This window comes from Pleurodeles waltl, chromosome 3_1 (genome assembly GCF_031143425.1).
Source record: "Pleurodeles waltl isolate 20211129_DDA chromosome 3_1, aPleWal1.hap1.20221129, whole genome shotgun sequence".
Taxonomy (NCBI): Eukaryota; Metazoa; Chordata; class Amphibia; order Caudata; family Salamandridae; genus Pleurodeles; species Pleurodeles waltl.
The window spans coordinates 1,011,961,286-1,011,971,169 of record NC_090440.1 but is presented as its reverse complement, the minus strand read 5'-3'; positions in this window follow the sequence as shown (position 1 = coordinate 1,011,971,169).

The following is a 9,884-nucleotide window of genomic DNA, read 5'->3' as shown; positions in this document are numbered from 1 at the left end:
TTGCACACAAATTCTGAATCATGTTCACTGTCCTTGGGACAAATGTCAAATTCCTGACACCACTTGTCCTACCACCAGCAATGGTTGGTGCAAAGTTGGTGAAAACTTCGGGACATATTTACAAAAAAGTTACACTTTTTTTGCGTCCCTTGCACCCACTCCCCCCCCAACAACACCATGGGGGGGCTGTATTTCTGGCAGTCGATGGCGGTCGTTACCACAACAGCATCTAAATGTTTTACACTAATGTGGCACTTTTCTGCAGTAGCGCCAAAAATATTGGCGCAAAGCACAGGGAGGTTCATAGGTCAATACAGTAGCACCACTTTTACACCTGCCTTGGGCAGCTGGTAAAAATGTCAGAAAAATGGTGCGGAGAAATCTTGTAAATTTCACTGCACCATTTTTTTGGGCCTCTCTGTGGGGGAATGCCCCCTTGTATACATTATGCCTGACACAGGCATAATGTGGTGCAAGAAGTTGCAAAGTGGTGCAATGCATGCACTGCGCGACTTTGCAAATCTGGCGCGGGAAATGGCCTTCTTTGTGCCGCCTTAGCATAAAAAATGACGCTAAGGTGGTGCTAAGAAGCACTAGAGGCTTGTAAATCTGGCCTTTGGTATTTTGGATCCTGAGTTTCTAGTTGAATGGCTCTCTTTTTTGTGGAGTACTCTGAGGGTTTGACAATGGAAACTCCTGACTTTGAGTGGTGTACAGCTTTTCATTGTTGACTTATGACTTCTATTGGATACATCTGCCTCTGTTATAAATTGGGTTACTGGTTGAGGGGGTGAAACCTTACTCAAGCAACAACCGCAATCCTTGTCAGGATGAAGTCACAAGCAAACCCCAAATTAACCTGACCTCGATCTTCTGGTAACAGTCAGGCTTAACTTAGAGACAATGTATGAAGTATTTGTGAAGCAATTCAAACAGCAATAATGTGAAACACAACACATGAAAAATCACACAACAGTTTAGTAAAATAGATTGAAATGTAATAAATAATTGAAGACCAAAACGACAAAAATCAAATCAGTAGAACTGGAGGTATACAATTTTAAAGATTTAAGTGAATATAGAGCTTAAAAGCACAAAGCGCAAACTGTGGTTATCTGGTCACACCAGACTAGGACAAAGTCATGAGTTCGGGCTGATTGTGCTAGCGTGTGGGCCGGCTATAAGGCCCCAGTCACGCCTCCTGGACAAGAGTACCTTAAATCCTGGTTGCAGAATCCCATGTCAGGGCTGCGTAATGCAGCAGTGGTTCCTAGAAGCTGCAGGGCTGAGATGTGAGGTTCTGCATGGTCTTTGAGGATGCTGTCGACGAGGGACTTGTTCCATGAAGTCCTGTCTCAAAGATGCTTTGTGCATGACTGGTTCCAAAGTAGCTACAGGACTTGCGATGTGAACTCCTGCGTCATTGAGGATGTGGTCAACGAGGGGCTTGTGCAGTGGGGATGCATCACACAGCAGTCCCGAGGAAGAGTATGATGAGGTGATGGTTGGCTCAGGGGGACTGAATCAGAGATTTTGGGAGGCAATGTGTTGCAATGTGCTGTCTCAGCTGTTACCACATCTGGAATGGCAGAGGTCCTTCAGGCCCACTTCCCAGAGTCCAGGACAGAGTTGGCACCACTTGGAAGGGCAGTACTCACAGATGGCAGAGTCTAGGTGCTGAGTTCAATATGGAAGAAGCATGTTCTGTCTCTAAGGCTTCTAATCAGGAACTCAGCCTACTAGCCCTTAGAGTCACTCTGGGGGTCCTGGATTCAAAATGCAGGATCAGTCCTTCCCACTCAGGCAGGAAGGCAGTAGGGAAGAATAGCAAGGCAGCAGAGTGGCAGTGCTTCTTGCTGCATAGCAATGCAGCATTTCTTCTTCTGAGTCTTTCACAGGTTCAGATGTGTACTGAAGTATTGGGATATGAGGTTCAATATGTATTTTGAAGTAGGAGAAGTTTCTAGAGACTTTCACCTCCTGAGGTGTCAGGCAGTTCCTACCTCACTGCACTGGCTCCAGCTTGTCTGGGGACACAAACGACTAGAGATAAACCATTTGAGAGATACTCAGGCAGAGTCTTTGTGAATTACAAGTGTGGTAGGTGACAGCTCCCCCACTTGTTATGTCAGAGTGGCCCATCATGCAAACACCTAGCTTTCCTTTGACCCACTGTCTGAGAGAAATATAAAAAGACCAACTGCCAGCTACACTTAGGGGGTCATTCTGACCCTGGCGGCCGGTGGCCGCCAGGGCCACCGACCACGGGAGCACCGCCAACAGGCTGGCGGTGCTCCCACGAGCATTCTGACCGCGGCGGTTCAGCCGCGGTCAGAAGCGGCAAGTCGGCGGGCTCCCGCCGACTTACCGCTGCTCGGGGGAATCCTTCATGGCGGCGGAGCGCGCTCCGCCGCCATGAGGATTCTGACCCCCCCTACCGCCATCCTGTTCATGGCGGGAAAGCCGCCATGAACAGGATGGCGGTAGGGGGGGCGCTGGGCCCCTGGGGGCCCCTGCCGTGCCCATGCCGATATCATGGGCACGGCAGGGGCCCCCGTAAGAGGGCCCCGCAAAGTATTTCAGTGTCTGCCTTGCAGACACTGAAATACGCGACGGGTGCCACTGCACCCGTCGCACCTTCCCACTCCGCCGGCTCGATTACGAGCCGGCATCCTCGTGGGAAGGGAGTTTTTCCCTGGGCTGGCGGGCGGTCTTTTGGAGACCGCCCGCCAGCCCAGGGAAAAACTCATAATACCCTCCGCGGTCTTCTGACTGCGGAGCGGTATAATGGGGGCGGAATTCTGGTGGGCGGCCTCCGCCGCCCGCAGAATCAGAATCACCCCCTTAGTCTTGTGACCCATGAACAGGCTACAGTCACCAAATGGTTAAGACAAGAAAATGCCAACTTTCTAAAAGTGGCATTTTTAGAATTGTGACTTAAAATCCGTCTTTACCATTTAAAAGGACTTTAAATTACAGTTCTTTAGACACCAAACTTGATCTGTTCACCTGCTCGGATTTGAAAATTATCACCTATTGAATGTTATAAGGTAACCCAAAACTAGCCAATGAGAGAGGTAGGCTTTACAGTAGTGAAAAACAAATGTAGGAGTTTGTCTCTACTAGGACATGTAAAACATAAAAGTACTTGTCCAACTTTTTAAATATGCACGCTGGCCTCTGGGCTATTCAGTGTGCACCATAACGATGACTCATGTGTATTAAGAAGTAAGTTTGGGACAGAAAATAATAGTTTTTTTGCCAGGTCAAAATGGCAGTTTAAAAGTGCACACACAGTGGCAGGCCTAAGACATGTTTACAAAGCTACTTAAGTGGGTGGCACAATAGGTGCTGCAGGTTAACTTGTAGCATTTAATTTACAAGCCCTGTGTACATGTAGTACCTCTTGACAAGACACTAGATGTAAATATAATATGCCTATTTGATTTAAGTCAATTCTATCAAGTTTAAAGGGGAGAGCACAAACGCCTTAGCACTGGTAAAGTGAACAGAGTCCTAAGGCCCAAAAAAACGAGACCAGCACAAATAGGAGGGATGAAGGCAAAACGTTTGGTCTAAGACCACGCTAAGGCTAACAGGTCGAACAGTCCCTTTGCAATAATATTTGTTCCACGGCTATTTATACAACATACAGTGACAAAACCAGTGAATTTGACCATGGCACAGCTGTTGCCCTTAAAGTACTGCTGGGGATGAGGTAATATGAAATACATACAGGAGGTTCCCCAATCATAACTTTTTTTAGTCTGGTGTTCCGAACCTTTGTCAGGGATCAGAGCTATTAGATTGCTATATCACATGCTTTTGTTCATCATAAACCCCAATAGAGCACTCTAACATTTTAATTTGGTATTGCTATTTGTCAATCCAAAATCCCCAAATATCCAGCATGGTAAACAAAAGAGACCAATATTTAAAAAATAATTTATTTAAAACACAGTTACCTATACCAGGGCTCATATTTACTAAGGGCTTGTGTTGCAAGGTCACACAAGGGCAACACAAGCACTTATGTGAGGTTTACTATGCCATGAAGAGCCCCCTTGTGTGGCTCAGCATGGAGTAGTAAATCTGGAGTAACTCAAGGAAGCACAAGTTGCTGTCTTGCTTTGCTCTGCCTTGGAAAGGTGTTCCATTCCCAGATTAACTAACATTAGAAAACCTAGAAATGTATATACTTCTATCAGTTGAAAGATTACAAGAATATGGCAGGTCAGGTACAGCCTTCCATGTATTCAGATCTTAAAGACTCAATAAGAAAGATCAGATCAGCAAAAACATCAAGCAAACTATGCGGCTGTCCCCAGTGAACTGATACTCTAAGATAAGTCTCAGTGAAAGGACCGATTGTTGCTTTATTTGTAAAACATTTTTAAAACTCTAAACTGGAAGAAACTGCTGTTTCTTGTAAATTATTAACAGTTCTTTTTTTGCAGCATAATAATCTTTGCGCTGCGTCACATTTTAGTGAATCTGCAGGAAGTGTTAAACATACATAACCATTTGCAATCCTAAATCATGCATTAAAATATTATGTTTATGCATATTAATACTTGAAATGAGCGTCTAGTTAAGAGTTCCATCTTTTATAATAAATATAATCAAGGACTTCAAAATTTGTATGTAACAGTTAGCATCCTCATTGAAGGCAGTGAGAACCCCAATCTGCAAAAAAGTCATTTTGTTGACTTGCATGGCTCCTAAAAGCTCAAAAGAGCTATTACAATTTTGTCGCTCCTCAGCCAACCTGTCAATGCAGCCACTTTTGACGCCCTGTATGGGGAAATTTCTCAATAATTAAGGACTTCATCAGAACTTTGCTCTTAATTAAACAGCAATCGATAGAGCGCAGCCTGTCTGATATTGTTGCTAGTATCATCACCTCATTTGTTTTAAAAGAATTAGAGTGATTCCGTCTTTTTCTTAGCGCTTGGCAATGTCGGAGGGCTCTGTTACACTGTCACAATTTGGGCTTCTGGAAGACTTTTCTTCATTTTTTATTAATCAAATGGCTAGTGTGAACTCTAGAAATTCTAGAGTTTATCATTCATTTTTTGTTCCTGCTAGTGCTCTCCATGAGAGAAAATGTAGAAATCAAAATTATTTCATTGACATGGACATTTGCCTTTTGCTTTGCAGCAACAAGCCTCCACCTTGTACCATGTGTGGCTGCAAAGCAAAACAAAATGGCAAATAGGTTGCTTCATCATGGTGACCCAAGTGGCATTCAACAAAAAAAAATGCATCTTCCACACTGGATAGTGAGCTTTCATTAAAAGTGATCCTTTTCAGGCAGGTGGGGATCTCTAAATATGATTGTGGCCCTCTGCTTGGAGCTGCAGCAGGTCAAGGGCTCTGCTGACCTGGGCGGCTGGTGGGCCACCCTCCAGTGTCCGAATGATTCTGTGTGTTTTGTTGGCTGATGTATTAAGTTGATTCACAAGCAGTTTGTGTAACCCTTGAAGTGGGATCATTTGCAAAATAAAGACGTTTAAAGTCACAATCAGAATGTTTCTATGCTGTTATAACATATGGTTGAGAATTTTGGAAAACATACCTTTATTGAAGTAAAAGTCCTCTTGCTGAGCAAGCTATGTGGCTCATATAACTTGAACATTCAGTATCCTGTTCCAAAATACATTACCGTAGTTTCAACATTGTGATTAGCAATGAATGTATTTTTCCCTTCAATCCAAACTTAAGGTGTAGGGCTTCCTGTCAGTCTGCTTTGTGTAAGCCTTCATTTCTTTTCTCACGTGCAGAATAAATGGCTAACTTTAATGTTGAACACAAAAAAGGTGATGGGAGAAATGTTGGCAATACATCAGACCACTGGCAATCTCTCGGAGTAGCATTCCAACCCATCATTCCATTTATTTCAACTATGCTGCCTCAGTAGTTTAGACCCAGCTGTGTGCAAATCAGCTTTGACCATGCTGCAATAGGAACACTCCAGCCCAACTTGCCAGATTAGGTCCTCTTTGGACCAAAACACAAACAACCCAAGACCAGTTTCATCCTGATTGGGTGGTGTCAGTCAGGTGTAGCTTGTATCACAGTGAGCATGGGAGCCATGTCTGGGCACACCAATGGCCACTTGAGGCGATACAGCAAATACAAAAGGTGATAGGAGGAATGCTTGCAGTATGTCCAACCACTGGCAATCACTTAGAGCAGCATTCCAATCCATTATTATTTTGTCCACAATGCCACCTCAGTTTGGAGCCAACCAAATGCAAAACATTCTTGGCCCTTCTCCAATTGAAACGGTCCAGCATGAACTGAAGGGTCACGCCCTCCCTGGACTGCAACACAAGCAACTCAAGACTGATTTCACTCTGATTGGGGCTCATTATTCAGGTGTAACTTGGTTTCAGTGGTGCAGTGAGCATGGAACCCACATCTGGCCATACCCTTGGCCACTTAGGGTGTTACATCAAACACTCAAAGGATAGGAGGAATGTTTGCAATATGTCTAACCACTGGCAATCAGTCAAGTAGCATTACAACTTATCATTCTTTTGCCCACAATGCCCCCTCAATAGACACAGATATAGGCAATAGGCAATAGGCAATGCCAATAAGAAGAAAAACACACAGAGAAAACAAGATCAACTGACAGGTTGCTAATTCACAAAGGTGGAGCAGATGATTTGATCACATTTGTTCTCATTATAAAATATTTCACTCTGAAACAGTAAAAATAGTAGCATTGGTTGTGAGACTTGTTTCTCATTCTTTTCACCTTCATCCTTTTCCTGCTGGAGATCTGACCAGTATGTTGGCTGTTCTGTTTTCTGTACATTTCTTATGTATAATACTGCCTCAAACAAGTTTCAGACAATGAAAACAACAATAAATGCGTACAATGAGCAGACTCTTCCAGACAATAGTGGTGTTGTTTCCACAGCCCCCAGTGCAAGTAAAGCATATAGGTACCCTAACTGCTACTTTAGTAGAGTGTAGCAATAATCAGAGTTCGGTGGGACCCTCATATCTCTGGACCCAGGTACCAATGCACGAGCTGCACCATTGACAGCTACACCCATGCTCCTCGATTCAAGACGGTAGCAGGATATTCAGCAAGAGTGGAGTGGGATATAAGTATATTTGTGGAACAAAAGGGAAGAAGCAATTATTGCCCTAAGGTGTGGGCTTTGATACAATAATTGGGCCTGAAGCTGAACATTCCTAAAAAGGAAAATAACTCAGATATGCAGGACATATGTGGTATAACCAAATGGGCTGTGAAGGAATGATGGCCTGGTAGGGACATTTGGGCATAGGCATGAAAACAACAGATCACTAGCTAATCTATCTACAAAGTAGATGAAAGACTAGCAATGGAAAATATCTAGTAACTATTGGCTTTGCAATGTATGGCAGTTGGTAAAAGGCTTTTATGAGGAAGATAATCAAATGAGTAAGCGGAACCTAGTGATAACCAGATTTTGCTAACCCATTGTATAATCAATAGCAGGGACTGCATAATTAAAAATTACAGGAGCCTCTCTCATTATTCTTCAATCTTCCACCACTCTAGTTGTTGAAGAACACGAAGGACACACATATCATAACCAATGGTCAAACAGTCACTGGGTTGTACATTGGTGTTAAACATGTTAAAAAAGTCAGGCAGTTCAAGCTGCATAGAGTGCAAGGCATCATATCACTGCATTTGCATGTTTGCTTTTCCAAAGTTATTTGAGGAGCTAGCAGTGGATCTCAGGCTCTTTGTTCTAGATATGCTGGGAAGGAATCCGCTGTGTGTGAATCACAAAACAGATTTGGTCTAGGAATTCCAGCATGACGTCCTCAGCTGTAATGACTGATAAGTCATCATTAAATCATATCTCACAGGTTTCTATCTCTATCCCTATCATGATCAAAACTGAGAAAGCAGATGCTTTCCACTAATCAAGATAGTCAGTATGGACTTTGGTGCTGCTTGGTTAAGCAACCGAGATCTAACTCTTCAGTGGTAGCGGAAAGCTGAAGCAAAGCAAACCCAATTTTTACCATTTGGAAGAATGTTGGGTAAATTTTGCCAAAGTTCATACTTCATAAATATAATACAGTATAACAGATAAATATATGTGCAGCAAACATATTAAACAAACACAAACCTTAGCATATGAAAATGTAGCTGCAGCACTAGGAACCCAAGTTAATCACAAAGGGGTATATTTACCAATCCTTCATGCAACCCAGAACAGCAAGCAAAGGTGCTGTGCTGAGTTGTGTTAGAGAGAGCAGACATACTTCATATGTACAAAATTATGGAGTAAGCTGGCTCTCTCTTTGCACTGGCACGCTGTGTACAGTCTACTGCCATTGCAGACACCTTTGCACCATAGTGCAAGGGTGACTATGTTACCAACAGGATTGTTTCTGTGTAGGAAGGGACAGCTTCCTGGACATAAACAAGCCTTAGAGGCATCTCTCTCTTTCTGTGCATGATGCAAAATGCATCCCACTTAAACAGAGGAAGTAAAGATGAGGAATAAATATATTTCTTCTTGTAACGCTCTGATAGCGCTATGGGGGCTTGTAAATGTGCCCCAGTATCCCTTAACTCTTTTGTTGACTGACTGCAAACATCATAAAAGCTACAAAAGCACACAATTTTAATGACGCAACCTGAAAGAACAGAAAATATAAAATGGGAAGATGTGTTATTTTCTAGTTGACAGTTATGAACTGCTGGTCCCTTGAAAGTAGTTATCTTACAAACTGAACTTCCCATTGACTAGGGCAGATGGGCCGGTGACCCCCAGGGGCAGAGAGTATAGACCACAAGCACAAGGGCATACACTAGTACCATGCAGGACCTCTTTGAGCTATCAAAATCCAATTATTATAAAAACCTAAAGGGTCCTGGACACCTGCATGGTAGGGCAGGGTTATGGGTACCACAAGGGATGCATTTCTTATAGCACGCTGGCTTTTTGAAAGCTGGTGATGGGCCCATGCTCACACCACACAATCTATTGGGTGCTGGGGAAGAATAAGTGAGAAAACCACAAAGTATAAAACAAGCACTCTGTAGTGCTTGATGGAATGTTTTCACAAGGCAGCTTCACCACACAGCTCACCCGTACTTATAGGATGTAGTTTATTACTCAGTGCTCTTCTTGGCTCTGATAAGTTGTATACACGACTTCATGGCACTCTTTATCATGTATTTGAACTATGCAGGCCGTGAGGCAGTGTGCTTGTATGCACACAAGTTAAGAAGTGGGACATCAGACCTAGTCCTAGCCTTAGCAAAATTGTCTACCTGCAGAAGATTTCCTGGATGCTCCACAATTCACTGCTGGTGTAGATCTGCCCTGAGCTGAAGTGGAGATCAAGCTTGGTAGCTAGATAATAAATCACTGAGGTTTATTGCCAGTGCACCTCTACAGTTTAAAATCACAATCAAGCAGTGTGGGACAGAACTCTGATTGCTACAGGCACTTCTAGCAAAAGGCATGGTGACTGGTGTGGTAGGAAACCTTTTGTATTGCCCACAGGGCGGACCTATGTTTGAGTGTGCTTTTTTAGATTTTCACATAAATATCTGTTTGGCAACTTTTTAGATACATACTTAAGAAGCCAATGATTAAGTAGGATACAGACTAGGGTAACATAATGTAACCCAAGAGCCTGGCTGCACACCACCATAATGTCTAGTGAAGAGAAAGAAGAGGAGAACATAGTCATAGTCTCCAGTGTACCTCCATAAGAGCCAATGGACAAACGCCAATGTTACATATAGAAGAAAAGAGAAGAAAAGTAACTGTGTAAACAAAAAGATCAGAGAGTTCCCACCAGACATTTGTGGCAATACAGGATATAGGGCTTGGCCCTAAATCTTTGTT